Source organism: Tenrec ecaudatus, chromosome 15 (assembly GCF_050624435.1).
Source record: "Tenrec ecaudatus isolate mTenEca1 chromosome 15, mTenEca1.hap1, whole genome shotgun sequence".
Classification (NCBI taxonomy): Eukaryota; Metazoa; Chordata; class Mammalia; order Afrosoricida; family Tenrecidae; genus Tenrec; species Tenrec ecaudatus.
Window position 1 is genome coordinate 10,020,175 of NC_134544.1, and position 19,731 is coordinate 10,039,905.

The following is a 19,731-nucleotide window of genomic DNA, read 5'->3' on the forward strand; positions in this document are numbered from 1 at the left end:
CACCACAGTTTGTCTCTGTATAGATATATATCATTGTGTGTGTGTGTGTGTGTGTGGTGTTCATGTATATTGCTGTCGTTTGGTGCCATACAGTCAGTTCCAACTCAAAGCAACTCTATGAACAACAGTTTGAAACACTGTCCCGTCCTGTATAACCCACCATCCTCATAATTGTTGTATGTTTGGACCCATTGTTGCAGCCACTGTGTCAATGCATCTTGTCAAGACCCTTCCTCCCCCCCTCCCCCCCATAACTCTCCACTTTACCAAGTAAATCCCTTTTATTCAGTGGGCAAAGTAGAAGAGACAGTGGACAATAGGAATGCAGAGCTCAGTTTTTTTAATGATGATTTATGTAAGTCAAAAAGCCTTTGAAGCCTACAGTGATGAAAAACTAAGCTTGGACACAACACATTCTTAACCTACAACTATTGGGGTTCAGCATTTTAGGTAATGTAGTGTCCCCTGCATTAATTCCCAGCAAGGACATGACAATCCTGAGAGGACAGAGGACACAACTTATTTTTAAGTGACTGCTGATGAAAAGGGAAAGCGAGACAAAGCACACCGAGATTGTGATCTTGTGAACCAGGAGCAAAAGTACTCACCCAAAGATACAATGTGTTGGCAAAGAAAGTCTTATCCATACTGCTTCTGATGCTGCTGCAGGTATTTTCACTTCCCAAGACACAATGCCAAGAGAAGCGTTTGGTTTTCATAGAATGAAAGAAGTAGAAATAGACCTCAGTATCATATCTTATATATATTGAGTACAGAAGAAATATGAAATCAGATGTGGGGCTATCCACCTGGCTAAACAAGTTTCAAATAAAGAAAATTGGCAGAGAGCAGTTGGTACTCCCTGCGTCCAGGCTAGCACTTAGCTTGGTAGCAGAAGCAATTTCCAAATGTCGGGTCTATGGAGTATGTATTTTAGATCATCTGGTAAACACTGAGGCAATCTAAATAGATACATCTTATTTATGGGAAAAGTGTGGAAGGAAATGTGCTTGCAGCAGTTAGAAGAATATATAAAGCCTGAAAGAAACTGCAAAGAGCAAAAGGGGGTAAAATAACTTAATGAAAGCGAAAACTGCATCTTTATCTAATATACTTGTTTTTGAACAAAGAAAAATTGTAGCATGTCTATATAAGAGCTCCCCAAAAAATGAAAAGTGTTTCCCATGTCTTCACCAATTAAAGATTTAGATAAAGATAAATGGAAAGATAATTAAGTTATCGATTAAGGACTCATTTAATAGAATGTGATATGTATACCCAAATAGTCACAACCATTAGCCAAAGACCAAAAACCAAACCCTGGACACCTCAATGGTAGAGACTATAATTTCCCTCTTCATATTCACCAGTGTAAGCACAAAGTAAATAGAAAATATACGAAGGCAGAGCCACATGAAAAGATGAACAAAGAGCCCAAATCCATCACACAGTTGAGAGAAAGCAAACACCATGAAAGGAGCCATGAATCTCAACAATTGAGACAAAGAGAGGAAAGAGAACTCTTAAATGTCTTGCCATCTGATTCACCATAAATGCTCAAAGTCTTCAGGAGTTAAGTACAGAGTGTGATTGAGAGACATGAGATTTTTAATAGTATTTCACAAAAGGAAGTTATGATCTTTAGGCTTTCCATTTCATTTTGACGGCTTCCAATTACCATAGATTCATACTCTTTACGTTTCATATTCCAATTGCTAGTTGATGTTTACAGCTGTTTCCGCTTCTTCTTCTTCTTTGTTGCAGTATGCCCAACTGCAAATGAAGGTCCCTAAAGCTTGACACCACACCTATTATTGTGCTCCCATCTACTTGGTAATACTTTGAGCATCTTCAGACGTGAGGGGCTCAGCTTCCGGCACTATTTCTGACAGTGTTCTGTTGCTAGTCATGAGGTTTTCGGAGACAAATTCCTCAGAAGCGATCAACCTGTCTCTTAGTCTGGAAGCTCAGCTGAAACCTGTTCACACTGGGTAACCTTGCTGGTATTTGATTTACCTATGACATTGCTTCCAACATCACAGCAACATTCAGCCTACCACAGTACCACACACTGATGGGCAATAGATCATTGAAATAGTTAAGCATCAACCAATTCATTGTAGTATGGTGACTATATGTAGTCCTTTACCTTCTTTTGATATCTTGTTTTGTTCAATAGTTTGCCAATAGTATCTTTCAATATTGTAACTGAAGACTTGAGGTTTTCCTTAGTGCCACATCAGCATATCAAGTTCCTAAAAGCTCTGTTCCATCTATCTCACTAAGGTTGACACAGCTTTCCTCGCTGTACTTTCAGTGCCTTGTAAGCTGAAGGGCTCAGCTTCTGTTGCCATATCAACAAGGTTCCAATTTAAATTGCCCAAGAATTTTCAAAATAGGCCAACAGGTCACCCACCCTAGTCACAGAAGGTAAAAAGCAAATAACAAATATTAGTAGTTGCCTAATAACCTTAATACCTGGGAAAGCAATAAAGTATGAAGTAAAATAATTCTATGTTAAATTGACAAATTTTCAAAATACAGTTAATGTCATAGTTTTATAAATGAAAGGGGAAAATGATGACAAACTAAGGACTGTCTTCTATTGAAATATCTTTTTCTCTGGGTTGTAGAGTTCTGAGAGGTAGTTAAATATAACCATAAATAATAGGCCAGAATATTTCTACTGGAAAATTTTCTTCCAGAGAGAATCACAGCATATTTTGCATTCTTTATTAAGGCTAATTAAGTCTGTGTGCACTTAGGGTTTGGAGACAGACTGCTAAATCCAAGCATACATTCAGTATCTACCTTCTTTTTAGGCATAATCTTGTGTCCCATTCAACAACTCTATACTCCCTTATTCCTACAAACTTCGCATTGCCACCAGCCAACCTGGAATTACTTTGAAATGTTCCTTGTATGTATGTCTGGTATTTCAGGTTCTAAAAGCTTTTTAATCACATTTATCACTCAGAGCTCTGTGGTGACCTAATGTGATTAGTCCTAACTCAGATCAATCGTTTCTTGAGTTATTTGTATATTTCTTATCCTGAAGAGGAGCCCTGGTAGTGGTTTGGTTACCTTTTGGGTTGCTAACAGCAAGGTCAGCAGTTCAACCCACCACTGGCTTTGCTGGAGAAAAAAGAGGAATTCTACTCCTGTGAAGACTTTCCACCTCAGAAACTCAGGTCAATTCTAGCCTGTCCTATAGGGGTTGCTATGAGTTGGTATCAACTCAATAACAGTGAGTTTGTTTGTTCGTTTGTTTGATCATCCTGAAATGCCTACCTTTATTTAAGATATTTTGAAAGATTACATTAGATCATATAATTGAGAATTGTAAACCATTGATTATATTAAGGAGCATTTAAGTAGTAGAGCCGATGAATGTGTCAAATTGTGTAACGTGATAACTTCGAATAGAAGCAAAGCTGAAACGTGTATTGTCCTGCCCTAGGGAGCAATAGAAGAGTGGCTCGATCTCACCGGGTCAAAGGAAGAAAACTTTGGAGAGCCAGAAAAACAAGGCAGCACTGTTGCGTTCTGGCTCTCACAGAATCCACTGCAGTTTTTGCTTATCCTCTTGTTCTCCTACCAAACTACTAAGAACACACTGCTAATTCACAGCTCGGGAAACTCAGGGCATGAGAGGTTAACATATGAGTGTGCTATGAGGTCATACAAATGCAGTTTATTGGGGCAGCCAGATCTAATATTTGGATGTAAAGCAGTAGCATAAATTCAGAAATTTTGGCCAGTGACAAAGATGTTCCCGGTTAAACAGACATTCTTCTTGCCTGTCCAATAACAAAATCCATGCTGCTTTCCAAAACACCGCTAAAAACCCAGGGAAGGAGGAATCATTGTTATCTCCATAATATTAGGACTAATGCTATGCTTAATTTTCACTTGCCTCTTGCTTTCTGATATTAACTTACCCTCTTCAATTGCTATGTGCTAATTATAAGATTTAAAACTTTTGGCAATGTATCCTAAAACACTTGACAGTGATGGAAATTTTATTGCATCAAGCTCATTAAACAAATCCTATCGGACTGTGGGTTTATTGTCAATTTTAACTTGTTCAAGTGTTTCAATTACAATTCCATTTTGAACTGTAATAAGGTGGCTGATAAATGACAATAGTTAACAACTGCTATTAAGACTACCCAGGGCAGAACTCCATAAATGTAGAGCAATTAGAGTAACAAATGATAGTAGCAATATGTTATTATCTTTACATTATTCAATTGATTTAGTGCACTGTTTTAATTGTTCCAGCTTAAAGGGGAAAAAAACCTTCCACTTATTTTCACTGGATTTTGGTCATTGTTTTATACCTAGTTTTGCACTTATTTTATTTCAAAAGAAGAATAAATTAAGTTACAATTTTGAGAGTAAACACCAAATAATGGGATCCTGTCACTTTGCGTCATATTTGACTAAATTTGCTGTTTTCCAGGACCTGGAGGTTAGCCTTTAGGGAAACACTTGCTTTCATTGGGTAACTGAGAAGTTCGGGAACATTATACCTGTAGTTCTGTGAAGACTGATTGATTTGTTCTCCCGGCTAGCCACTGCATATCCAACCATCTTGGGCAACCTCACTGCACCAGTCCTTCAGTCTTCCTTAGACATTGTGCAGGTGTTGCATGCTCCTGAGTTAATGGGAAAGAATATGCCTTGGGTCAAAAGCATCTTAATACACCATAAAGATTATGTGTGTTACATTCTATATTCTACAGTTTTATGAATTGCATAAGCCATGCAACAAATATTTTCTAGCATACTGATTTTAAAACAATCGTTTTAATAATACACTATTGAAAATTATGTGAATACTTATATAGTACAACATAATATGTTTTAAGCAAAGCTCTTTTTGCTCCTCATGCTCTTGATAAATACATTCGATATGAACAAACTGATTAATGACTGATTATATTTTCAAGTATGCTATACTTGGCAATTAGTGTTTCTTAAAATATACATTCTTTTGAAGTATTCTTTATTACTAAGGGTGTAGCAATATTGAATTGTTTTTAAGAATTTTTAGTACAAGCACACCTTCTCAGAATAATGGAAACAAGAAATGTTAAGAACCTTATTATAATGATAATATGATATAGAACCTTATGATGATTGCTAAAGATAGAACAATGTTTAAAATTTCTGAAAGCCTAACAGTTATTTTGTGGGATGAGATTATAAAGCTTAATTACTTTAGGCTATTTTGTGGCTTTTAATGTTTTAAATAAATGCCAAGCTCAATACTTTTGTATTTCAAATCATCAACCATCTTAGATGGTGAAAGGTTTATAGAATTTAGACTGCTCAGAGATTTATGATCCTGATATAAAACCCAAATAGCTTTACTTAAGTTGCATACAAATTCTCCTTTATCTTTGTGTTTTCATGTTGTCGATGTGCAAGGCATGTCCTCTCCATGTTACACTCAAACTTCTCATGTAACAGTATTGTTTATATGCAATAAGATAGTACTGAGTCCATGGGTTCAATTACATCAAGATCGGTGGGTGGGGGAATCAGTTATTGGTGATATAAAAAGCACCAGCACTCAACTATAAACCCAACTCAAACCAAACTCACTCCCACCAAGCCTATTCCGACTCATGGAGACCCCAATGAATAGAGTAGAACTGCCCCTTTTCTTTGCTGAGGCTGTTAAGTCTTTATGGGAGCAGAAAGCCTTAGAGAGCCTGGTGGTTTAGAACTGCTGAACTTGGGGTTAGCCCCCTAACACATATCGAGTCACACAATATGAAGCTTGTTAGTCAAAAATACTCCAAAATATTTAGGTTATTTGTCTGCTTTAATTACCTGTGTTTTGTTCTTTGTCTGTTTATTTGCATACATTGTATCTAAATAGATATTATTGCTCTTGTTTGCCTAAGCTTCAGGTGGCACATCTTTGGTCTACCACTGGATATAAACTGTCAGTGACTGATATTAAAATGTAACCATATTAATGTCCGTCCCTTCCCCAATTTCCAAATATAAATATTGATTCATATCCACGTTGAAAGGGATATAAAATATCATTGAAGGATTGTCATTTAGAATTGCTATTTGAAATATGAATTTTATTTTCCTATTGCTTTAGGTTCAAGACTATTTAGGAACATGTCTGCTGGGCATATTTTCCCTGTGAAATCATCACAATAGCTTGAGGTCCTGGCCATGCTGCTTTCATTTAGGTAAAACTATATGGATGAAAATGAATGATATTTTATTCACATGAATTACAATATCGTTTAAGATAAAGAAAATAGTTCTAATAATGAGGTATGATTAAATATTATATCATTTAAACCTTTTTTCTTTTTACTCTCTGATGAATAAACCCTTACTCACTCAGGATATATATGTAATTTCATGATAGAACATAAATTAGGATGAATCATTTTCTTGAAGCTATAAAGGGCCAATTGAAGGATTTTTTTAAGTTTCAATGTCTAACTCCTGGTGGCACAATTGGTTAGGCATTGGGCTGCTAAATGCAAGGTAAGTAATTCAAACCCATCAGCCACTTTGCAGAAAAAATATGAGGCTGCATGAGTAGAGACTGTCAGCCTCAGAAACCCAGACAGGCTAGTTACAGATCAGAATGGATTGGGTGGCCGTGAACTTGGTATGGGTGGTGCATTTTTTTAAAGCACACAAAAGTGTTAATGGTTCAATATTTCTGATTAAGATGGAACAATGGGGAAAGACTGAATACGGAGAAATGTAATGCATGCTCAAACGGTATGCAGGCAGCGTAGCAGGACACTGTATTGACGAACTGAGATGAGGATGAGCCAGGCAAACTTTACTTATTGTCATCATTATATATGTATATATGTCAAAAAAGTAACCCATGTTTTTTTAATGAAAGCATTTTACTTGTACAAAAATAATGAAAGTGTTTGCAAGACGAATGAAAGAGTAAAACACACACTTCTGTGCTAGTTTGGCTTTATAATCATTTAAACTAGATTCTCATGAAATGAAATAGGAGAACAGAGTCAGTGTAAAGTAGTTAAAAGATTCATTCCTGACATTATATTAATAGAAAGGTACCTTATATAAAGCTTTCCATACTACCACACCCACAAGCTATTTAAAAACCAGTAACACTAAAACAAATTATAATACTTACCAGCATATAATACTTACCAGCATATAACCTTTAGGAAAAGGTTCAACGCTTGCAGTTACTAATTAAGGAACAAGGCTGAATGTCCTTTGTTGACATTAAATGCTTTAACTACAATGCGCAGTGTTGGTGTAATCAGCAGGAGAGCTCATGAAAGAAACACCAGCAGCCATGTTTACCCCTAGTGGAGCAGATCGAGTGTGGTGAGTAACTCAATGCAGTGTCGCTCCTCCACGCCGTCTGTCCAACCTGCAGGACCATGGGAACTCTCAAGGATAGAATCTTTTTTGGTTTTTTACTAAACAAAACCAAGAGGTGAGATGTCTATACAGTGATTGACGTGATATTCTTATATATCGAAGACATTCCTATTTTGTTTTTTTATTAACTAAAAGTTTACATTTTCTTTTTTATAGTTTTATTTTTATTATTGTTTAAATCATTTTATTGGGAGGCTCATATAACTCTTATCACAATCCATCCATGCATAAATTATGTCAAGCACATTTGTACATTCATTGCCCTCATCATTCTCAAATATTTGCTCTCCACTTAAGCCCTTGGTATCAGCTCCTCATTTTTTCCCCTCCCTCCATGCTCCGCACTCCCTCATGAACCCTTGATAGTATAGCAACAATGAAACATACAACTTTCCTCTAATTCTTAAATGCTTTCTACCCACAATTATCATGATCCCAATTCTACCTTAAAAATCTGGCTAGACCAGAGGATTTACACTGGTACAGAGAGGAACCGGAAACACACGGAATCCATGGAGGATGATCCCTTCAGGACCAGTGGTGAAAGTGGCGATACCAGAGGATGAAGGGAGGGTGGGGTGGAAAGAGGGAGCAGATTACAAGTATCTACATATATCCTCCTCCCTGGGGTATGGGCAACAGAAAAGTGGGTGAAGGAAGACATCGGACAGTGTAAGAGATGACAAAATGATATAATTTATAAATTATCAAGTTTACACTTTCTTAAGTGTTAAAAAAAAAAGTCTATTATTTATTTGGTGTTCCATGACCCTGAGATGTTGTTGTTTGCTACTGAGTTGATTCCAACTGGTGACCCCGTAAGACAAGTAGATCTGTCCTACAGAGTTTACTCTCTTGAAATCCTTATGGGCAGAGATTTATACATTTTACCTCTTCAGGAGTCATTGGTGGGTTTGAACTGCTAACATTTTAGCTAGTAGTCGAACACTTAGCCATGACACTGCTAGGGCTATCCTCCTCAGAGCTAATCCTCCTCAATGATACCAGAACATATTATGAGATCAGTAGATATATGTAACTACTGACAGTCTTGAAAACAATTAAAATGCCCATGCCTTTACAAGGTATGTATTTAATTAGCTCTCACTACCTGTATGAATGGCGTCAAAATATTGAATGGGTGAAATCCACAGAGAAACCATCCAACCTTATTCCATCCATTAATTTTAACCACATCCTGCATCACAAGTTCACGGGAAGCCCTGGAGAAAATTTCTAATGCCATACTGTTGAACTACACAGAAGCTCACAGCCTGCCCTGATGTGCTGCTGTATCTCTTCGCAATCTGTTACAGGAGACAAAGATAAACAACAACTAAAGAAACCAGGTTGATGAATCATGAACACAATAATCCTTGAGTATCATTTGGGGCAGGAGATAAGATCATCTTGAATATAAAGATGAGTTAAATTATGACTAGCAAGTAGTGTAATACTTTAAGAAAACAATACTATAGTGATTTCTCTTTTAAAAAATGCTTTTGAATACTGTTCATTTGTTTCAAGGGCCTTTAAACCAGAATCAGTGTACCACTGATACTATTTATAAAGCTCTCAAAAAAACAAAACAAAACAAACAAACAAAAAATCCCACCCACATCTGTGTATATGCACCAGTGGTTTCCATGAGTTCGAAAAGAGAATCTGTTGCTCCAAAAATGTTTAGTGTCACTTGTATATCCTAAGGCTCTTTTCAAAATCCTTTCAAAATATTTGGCTAGTATTCTAAGCTTACTTTCACAATGAAATAAAGTGCCACATGGTCTCATTGACACAATCCAGTCTTCAGTGGTCTGCATCCAGATGACTTCTTTTCATGTCACGTGATGGCATAGCCAAGAGGACATGGACTTTAGAAAGAGTCTGGGTTTTTTATTTCTGTTCTGCTTGATAAATTTGAGCATCTCACAAGCTCTCTGCACCTTATTTCCATCATCTGAGAAAAGATAAATTATAGTTACATTAAGAGCCATTGTTGAGGAACATGTTAGCCATTGCTATGGTAGGAATCCACTTGATGAGTATCAAGCACTTCACAAAAACTAATTTTTCTTCTTTCCAACAATGAAAGAAGCTTTCACATAACAAAATCTTTCCTCGCTGCATGTTCTTAAGTGACTATAAGGTTGAAATCAAGAAAATGAAGCAAAGCATTCTAAATAATGGCATTCTTTTTGGAAGAAATTTAAATAGCAACACGCTCAAAATTTTCAAGTTGGAAGGGCGACAGTGCAGCAAATATTTGCAGTGGTTTAGAGGTTGTCTGCTTCCAAAGAACACTTCATGGTAGGCTTCAGCGAGTAGTCTTTTAGATGGATACTCCAAGTAATAAACGAGTACTTTGAAGTACCAAAACTGTGTATTGTATGGTACTATTCTTGAAACCTATCAGGGCAGTTCCTCCCTGTCCCTTAGGGTCACTATAAATCTGCATCCACTCATCTGTAATGAATTAGTTCTGTTTTATTTTTATTTTTATTGGTAGCAAATAATCTCATAGGAATCTGTACCTAGCTACACAGGATAAAAATAAGATAACATATCAGTAAAGATCGAACTTCCTTCTCTCTCCATTTCACTGTGGCTATAGGAACCCACCTATCCTTTCCTGATCTGTACTGCAGTGCCATGCCAGACAGCACAGGCAGCCCTTCCAGTGCATGAGAATGTCTTCTGAGGATGTTCTCAAAGAGATGTGTGGACAGTGGATGGTCACTGGAAATATCAAGTATATTTACCAGAAGACATTATTTTATGACCTATTACAACTCCCGCTGTAGAACTTTCTTATTAATCTTAGGTTTATTATCTTCTAATAATTTCTTACACTTATATGTAATAAATTAAGTATAATAATTGCTATGTGTGTATATATACATATAACATATTATGTATAATGTGCAATTATATATCATGTATGTGATTCTGTAATCATGTTAAATGTCAATTAAGTATATTAAATTTAATATATGATACATATATGTATGCATGTGTGTATATATACATATATATTTGGAAGCTTTTCACACTTTGAGAAAGTTTCTGACTTTAAAGTTGACCATAGTATTCTGTTGAATTTGGAAGGCAGAGAAAAAAGAAACGTTGTCACTTAGAACCATTTTCAAGTGGTGTCCAGAGGCATTGGGAAACTGGAAAGAGAAACATACAGGAAATAAAAAACGCAAGTAAGAAAGCAAGGTGGCAGCAAAAAGACCATCGGAAGTGAACCATCTTCTCCACACGACTCTTCTGTTGTCCCCAATGTCTACAATTCTTTTTCTCTTAATGAATATGCTTTGGTTTAAAATATATAGAGGTGGAAGGGCAAGTGAAGAGAACAATATGCTCTGATTATAATGTGTTCTGAAATTCACCTTCTTTTGAAATGCCCCTTTAGTCAAGGGCTCTCACACATTTGTCATCGGCCTTTAAATTGTCATCTGTATTTCATAGAGATCAGAAATTCAATGATGTCCTCACATCAACTACTGGCTCAGGTCCCCCTCCTTCACCATTGAATTCCCCTATTAAAACTAGACCCCTCATGGTAGTAAATTAGTATTTTAAAAGCTGAAGTCTGTGTGCTTCATGATTGCCAACTGATTGGATTGTTAGAGCTATTAAAATCTAATTTTTAAAATGTCATTTGGTAACAAATTTCCAGGGCAAATTTTTTTTCATGATGTGGTCAAGAATTTATCAGCAATGTAGCTAGATGTTAGCTAAAAAAATTTTTCGGAAGTAGGAAGAAAGTGCATGTCATGCTGTTTGACACTATGTATTGATTTTGCATATTCATTTCTGATTGATGATTTCATATTTTATTCAGCTTCTCTCCTAGAATTAAATTCTATCTGAGTGTCAGAGATGAAAATAAACTGAATCTCATTCATTGATTGCCTAAGATACCACTGTAACTGGAATGCATGTGTCATGGTCGTGAGTAAGCACCGTTCATCAATTGATTGGGCAGTATGGCAATGATAACATTGATGTGGTCTTTATTTCTCCCCAAATATTTCTACACAAAAGCAGACAGAACAACCACAATGGCAACAGTGACACAACACCTACCCAATGGGCAGCATATATCATGCAACTATAGACCAGTTTTCTTCAAAACTCTGAAACCGTGAAGCACGTGTTTTGACATATTTGGAGTAAGTAAGAGGGAATGAGGGGTCAAACCACTCACAGCAGTAAAAGTACATCCTTTTAGTAACTAGCTGGTTTTTGAAGATTTAAGTAACAGATGAACAGAAGTTTGATTGGAGAAACAAGAAAATCAATAGCCAAGGCAAGGGACAGCTGCAAAATTTGGCAAAATGACAAAGTTAGTAAATAAAAATGTAAGTATCGGCAATGCAGAAAGTCTAGCACTCCATTCAGAGGGAAAGGAACAGATTATGACTAAAGGATAGAACTCTAACTGATACCAGCACTTGGTAAAAAAACAGTGTTCCCCTCTTCAAATAAAGAGAGGATTTTGATGAAGAAGAAAGCACAAAGGAAAGGTAGGAATCCATGATGGATTAGAGAGAAGATCACCTTAGGCCTGAAGTTCCTTGAAAGGTAAAAATCAGCCACTTGATTTTCAAAAAGTGCGTTAGCATTAGGTGTGAGATGCCAGCTCTCACTGGCATCTAGTCAATTCTGACTCATGGCGACCCTAATATATTGATTGTAGAATTGCAGTTGAATTAAGCATCGCCCTGCTAACCTCAAGGTCCACGGTCCATGAATCAAATTCATCAGCTGCTCCAAAGGTGAAATATGAGACTGTCTGCTCCCATAAATATTTACCATGTCAGAAACCCAAAGGAGCAATTTCACTCTGTTCTCTAGGGTCACTATGAGTTTGAAGTGATTTGATGGCCCAAAAACTCACTCCCATCAAGTTGATTCCAACTCATAGAGACTCTGTAGGTCAGAGAAGAGCGGCCCCTTGTGAGTTTCTAAGACTGTAATTCTTTATGGGAGTAGAAATCCTCGTGCTTTCCCCAAGGAGTGGCTGCTGGTTTTGACCTGCTTACCTTTCAGTTAGCAGCCCAAAGCATAACCCATTCTGCCACCAGGCCTCCTTCAACTTGATGACAATGAAGGACTCCATGGCAAACTGTTTACACATTCTTCCTAAACAGTTTACATCCTACCCTTGTTTTCTGAGATTGCTTGTTTGTACTACCACTCTTAGTCTGATACGAGTGCCTCCAATTTGAAATGTTTCCATTTACCCTCCCCCCTTTTCATCCAGCCTCTTCTAGGGAGAGGGGACCATGCAGAATGAAGTCACCTTTCTTCGGTAAGGACGTTGTTTAGTTGAGGAGCTTTGCCTGAATTGTTTTCTTCATTTTGTATGTCTAATAGACCCCATCTTCTAGGAGACTAAGTTTTATTGGGAAACATCTTAATAGACAAAGCTACATTTGAGGAATATTTATCCGTGAGAACACAATCATAAAGGTCAAGATAAAATACATCAAGTGAAACAAAAGAGAGGTGAGTAAACAACATGGCCATTGCAAAAATCCCATAAAACCAGCATTATTGAAAGATCAAATGGTTTTGAAGTACAGCCCTGAAAGGAAGTAATGCAGCATTTTATAATAACAATGATAAAATGGCAAAGAATGTAAACATTACAAAATAAAACATTTTTCTGCCATTCACCAGAGTTGGAAAACCCAATCCTTATAAAACCAATTAAGGGAGGAACAATGTCATTGATATTCAACATTATGCTTTGCCTATGGGAAACATAATGAGTGATAGTAACAGTATTATGAGGAATATTAACATAACAATCAGATCAGTTTTACTAAGGGAAAAATATCTTCGCATGGTTTTCCTCAAAAAGCAAAAGCAATGAAACATAAGTATATAAATAGGGAAATGATTCATGTAGCTGTGAGGTTGACAAGTCCCAAATTCCTGTATCAGCATCAGTCTGGAGGCTTCTCTTGACTCACATAGTTGCAAGGCTGATGAACCTAAAGTGGAAGGTCAGTTGGCAGGCTGCCAGCTTAAACACTGGAGGCCAGGGGATAATGAGTGCGAGCTTTCCCAGCACATGCACAAACATCTGGTGTAAACCTCCAAGCACTTTCCCTTTCAAAGGATTGGTCCTATAAGATCACAAAATAGAGGACAATTACATAATACCTGCTAAGCCACTGAGACTCATGGCCAAGCCGTGACACCTCACCTTAACTATAGCATAGAAGCCTCTTTGTACAGTAGTAAGGATGTTGAAACACCTTTTGTTTTGAAGAACTGCTTTCTCATCATAGTCATCTCAGTATTCCTTTCTTGGCAACCGCAGATGTAATCAATAAAAATAAGCTGCATATGTAGCTGCATATGTAGCTTTTGACACGAGTCACAACATCTTCTAATCCTATTTGAGGTACAAGAATAGAATCCAAATGAGTATACGTTTGAGATATAGATCTGGACAAAGCAGCCCTTAAGAAGTGAAGGGAAGGCGGACCCCGGGGGAGGCGGGTCAGACCCCGGTGGCAGTGGCGGGGGTTTCCAAGGCGGAGGGGCTCCTGCGCTTGGGCAGCAGCGGCGCCCGTGGCCCCCAAGGGACTGGAGGAGGAGGCAGTGAGACTACACCGCGACAGGGCCGCGCCCCAAGGTCACTGGGACCCAGAAGTTAACAATTCAGGAATCACCCAGCTCCAGAGTCATCTAATCAAGATTCCAGCACAGTAAGGAAACAGAGAATGAAAGATAAGGAGAGGTGGATGTTCAAGTCGAGGATAAGAGACATGAAGTGTGAACGTCAACGAAGCCCGTGTTCCAGCCCTTCTCAGGACAGGGCCACCGATAGGGAAGTGCCACACCAAAGATTGTTTGCAAAGCAAAGAGCTCTGCAGTGGATGGTGAAGACAGGGTGTGTGCTGTCCCATTGAACCATCTGGAACCCATCACCATTGTGCAGATCTGGTTAGCCAATGGGGAAAGGATCATCCAGAAATTTAACACTTCTCATAGGGTAAGCCACGTGAAAGACTTCATCGAAAATCCCAAGGATCTCAAAGAAGCACTCCCTTTCCCTGGCAACGGCGCTTCCCGTCCTCAGGTTGCTGGATGAAGCCCTCGCTCTGGAAGAAGCAGATGTGCACAATGCCGTCGTCATCCAGAGACTGCAGAGAACAGCTGAGCCTTTTGGAGGGCTTTCCTAGCTCTGGTTTTATAGACTCAGTGCGAGCGAGACGGAGGAGGGATGGTTCTCAGTGGACATGCCAACCGAAATGGAGGATAAGAAAGGTCAAATTCCCTGGACTTCTGGTTCAAGTCCTACTTCCTTCGGAGGATATTTTTAATAAACACAAGTTCGTCAAGGGAAAAAAAAGAAGTGAAGGGAAGCTGGAAGAGTTAAATCAGTTCATATTTGACCTCAAGTCCAGCTCAATTATTGTACATCTGCAAATCAATCTAGGTAAGAGCCTGGACCAAATCTCAGAGCCATGTAACTAAGATGTGCCATTTGGGCTAGTCAAAAAGTAAGGATTAGGAGGTGAGAAAAAGCCCTTATTAAAGGATATTCTGTAGCAAGCATAGCATTATTAGTTGCTGAAACAGCTGATTCTTATATTTTAGAATAGCTGACCCTTACATTTAAAAAGAAAAAAGTGGTTCCTTATATCTAGAAACAAAGAATTAGGCATCAGCACTATTCTCATACAGATGTCACAGTAATTGTTTTCATTTACTCAGTCCCCTGTATTTAATTTAGTTGCAAAAAAGTCTCAATGAGTCACAGTCTGAAACCCCACCAGCTTCCACAATAGAGTTCTAGAAATCTTGGCTTAATCCAAGATTTTTGAAATGGTATAGTTCTACTTATAAGTCTGATACTATCTTTGTTGAAATATCTTGATGGAGTGTTTTCAGAGAAAATGTAAGTAAAAATGTATCTGCCTATGACAAATTTTTAAATGGCTATTGTTAATTTATAATAACAATTCTTAAAACTAAAAGACTTGCTGGGCATTAACTGCAAAAGACAAAGTCAATGCAATCAGTTAATAAAAATTTCAAACAAAATTATCTCTAAATGTAATAATTAATTTTATTTTCAAAATCCCTCTACATAACATATATAATCTTGAGAATAATATCAAGTAAGTCAAAATATGCCAAAATATAACTCAACCAGAATGAGGGGGTATGATAGGGTACAGAGTGGTATAAATCAGATATGGTGTGTGTCAAGATTTTACTCTTTCACAATATGTATTCAATCTGTATGCTGAGCAAAAAACAGATAGACTGAAAATGTGGCATCAAGATAGGAGGAAGAATCATTAAGAACTTGTGATATGTACATGACATATCCATTTCTTGCTGAAATGTAAGAAGACCTGAAGCAGTAATGAAGATCAAAGCCTACAGTATAGATCACACCTCAACATAAAGAAACCCAAATCCTTACAATTGAGCCAATACAGCATCAGGGAAACAGGAGCAGTTGAATTTGTTAAGGATCTCATTTGACTTAGAGGTAGAGTCAACGTTCAATGGAAGCAAAATTACCCACTCAGTGCCATCCAGTGGATGGCTACTCATAGAACAGAGTACAGCTGTCCCTGTAGGTCACTGTGCCAGTATGGCTAGACTAGGGAAACAAATCCATAGACACTCATATGTGTATAAAAAAGAGTTTTACAAAAAAGAGCAATGGAATATTGAGAAAACATCCCAGCCCAGTCCAGATCAAATCTATAAGTCCAATATTAGTCCATATGTCTGATACCAATCTATAAATTCCTCTTCAGACTCATAAAACACATGCATTGGCTCTGGCTGTAGGAAGATCATAGGGCCATGGGTGGAAGGAATTATGGATCCATTGGTTGTGTAAGCATCTCAGTGCTGGCAGGGGTTCTCCCCATGATTCCTCAAACTCCAGGTCTCTAGTGTAGCTACATGTGTCTGTCTTGTCAGCAAGCATGTCTTCCAGGGAATAAGCATGTGTCCTGCCTCCAGTGAGCTATTTATCTCCCACGCACCTCGAAATGACCTGCGATCTGATTGACAGGTTCAACTCCACCCCTTCACTCTTAAGTCTCAAATTGACAACAGATTCTGTAACTACCACAGTCGCTGAGATTTCAACTCTATACAGGAGTAGAAAGTCGTGTCTTCCTCCCTCAATTGAAGAAGTAACCCAGAAATCAAAGGATTAATTGATTTGGTAAATGTGCTCTAAAAAATCTCTTTAAAGTGTTTAAACACAAAAGTATTACTTTGGAAGCTAAGATGTATCTAGCTCAAGTGATTATAATTTCAATCATATCATATGCTTAAAAGATCTAGAGAATTAACACGCAACACTGAAGAGCATTTGATATCTTTGTAGCATGTGAAGAATATTGATTATGCCATAGATTTGTAAAAGAACAAAAAATCTGTGTTGGAAGAAGTACAACCCCAATGACCCTAAAAGTGTAGAATTTGGTTAGATTTCCTCTCATGTACTTTTAATATGTTATCACAAGGTACCAGTCCTTGGTAAAGGACATTTTTCTTGGTAAAATAAAAATCACATATAACTGGCTGACTAGAGAAGCAAATCCAGAGACATTCATATATGTCTAAGAAGGAGAAAGAGTTTTATATTAAAGAGTAATTGTATATTACTCTATGGAATATTGAGAAATCTTCCTAGTCCAGTCCAGATCAAGTTTATGAGTCAGCTATTAGACCATAAGTCTGATACTTGTCCATAAATTCCTCTTGCATCATTACATGTGACTCACGCAGCACATGCAATGATGCGAAATGCAGGAAGACCACAGACCAGTGGGTGCCGCGGTCCAGCCGCAGCGGGTTCAGGTCTCCCGCTAGGTGGGTAAGGCTTCGACGAGTGGGAGACAGAAATCACACAACTCAAAGGTTGCGGTGACTATTCCAATTTTATTCATGCAAAGCTTCAACTTATATATTCTTTTTCTTGGCTTAAAGCTTATGGCCTGAGATCATACATTAGGAAATTCTCAGGCCACAAGACCGTAACAAGTTACATCAATCACATCATGATTCTTGGTTAAAAATTAGTACATCTTGAAACTAAAACATTCTCATACAAGGGTGATAGACATAAAACTTCTAACAATAACTGAGCACACTTCATCCAACTAGGGCGCATTGTTCTAACATGAAATCAATAAAGCATTAATACATTTCATTATCAAAAATTACTTGACAGGGTTTGGCTGTTCTTTCTGTTCTTTCTTAGGCTGTTCCTCTAAGGCTTTCATTCCTTGTTCTTACTTTTCCACTAAGTTCTCATAAATTAAACTCCCCAAAGTCTTTCTCTACCAAGGTATGAGTTGCCTCACAATAGGTAGCTTTGCTTCAGTCAACTTCAAACATCATGGAAGCCCTCTTCTTGCTAACCATTCCATAAAACTTAAATACTAAAAGGAACTTGTACAACTTTCTTTGTTAACTATTCGTATGCCATTTTCATTGTAAGTTCCTGTATAAGGTAAATCAGGACCAGGAACTCTATTTCTCTTTGGGTTATTTCCTGGAGGGGGATGCCGTATTCTGCCCCCTATGCGGTAACCAAGATAAGGAAAGGGGAAAACTGGATGATACACTTTTTTAGAATCTTGCACAAAAGCACTCCAAATAATTATGGCAAGGCCAATCAAACAAGTTCAAATACATGTTGAGAGCGGGTTTGGGCAGCCAACTCCCACCGTCCAGCTTCTCTGAAGCCGGGCCAGGCGTCGTTCTGTCTTTGACGTCATGCGGCAGGACTGGTCCCCTCAAGTGGGCACAAAGTCTTGTGGATCCAGTGGCAGTAGAAGCATCTCCAGAGCTCTCACAGGTCTCAGTGTGGCTCCATGTGGCTTGTCTAGAGGAAGAGAACGCAGAGAAGATGGCCCAGCTCCAAGAAGAAAAAGAGAATGAGGCCAGCCTTGGAGAGCCATGTATCTCAGTCGCCCTCCACTCAGGCTGCATCCTAATTGACAGGCTAAACTCTGTCTGTATGCTCCTACAGGAAACATGTTCACTCTTATACCTTGAAGTTGCTACAAGATTATATGCATATCTCAGCCATTGATTCTGATTTATAACAACCTTCTATAGGATTTCCAATGAACGGGCAACAGCCTCAACTTTCTCATGAAGAACTGCTGGTTGATTTGAACTTTCACCCCCACCATTAGCAGTCCAGTGCTCACAGAACAGTGACATCAGAGCTCCTTTGGAAAAGTAACCCAGAATCCAAACCCATTCTAATTCATAGCGCTCTATATAGGACTTCTAAGACTGTCAGTCTTGATGGGAACAGACAGCCTCATCTTTCTCCAGTGGAACAGCTGCTGAGTTGGAATTGCTGGCCTTAGGTTTCACAGTCCAACACTTACCTGGCAGAGCCACCAGGGCTCCTTTGGTGATGTAAATGGTCTGCAATGGAGGAAGATTCTCAACAAGATGAATTGACACAGTGGCTGCAGTGATGGAACCAAATATATCAACCGCTATGCGGATGGCCAGCACTGGAAAGTTCAGTTCTGTTGTACTTGAAATGCTATCACCAGAAACCACTAGATAGCATTTAACACCACCACCAAGTCTCTCACCAACAGAAGAATACGAAAAACTCCATGCCTACAGGACAATGTAATTCCCCAGTGAAAGCCATTGGCTTTGATGGTGGCATCCAAATAGCAATTGAACTAACATTGTAACATAATATTGTATTCTTGTTGCCTAGTAACAGGCATGCCATGACATAAATTTTAACCTACATAAAATTCAGCACTCATTTTGATTTAACAACAAGCTTCATGCAGTTCTCCACCCCTCTTTGCCCCATTGCCATGGAAGCCATTCCAATGCACAGTGCTGAGATAGGACCGAGTAGACTGCCCTGTAAAGCTTCCTAAACCATACAGCTCTCCTGAAGCTGACTGTCTCATCTTCCTCTCCCAGAGAGGCTGGTGGGTTTGAGCTGTCAGCCTTGCAGTTCTCAACCCAGTGCTTAACCTGCGGCACCATCAGGGCCCCTTCAAGTGACTCCCAACATATTAAATAAACCTTTCTTAGCACGTTTCTCTATATAAGACAGGAACAAATCTTTTGTCACTTTCAGCAAATTTACAACATTGTCAGGAGTCAATCATAGGTCACTAAAAAGCAACTATGGCAGTTATATAGTCATTTGTCAGTTTGAGAGGATTAGGAGTGAAGGGATGGAGTCTTGCCTGTCAGTCAGGTCATGGTCAATGAAGCCTCTGTGTGGGCATAGCCTTCTCAGGA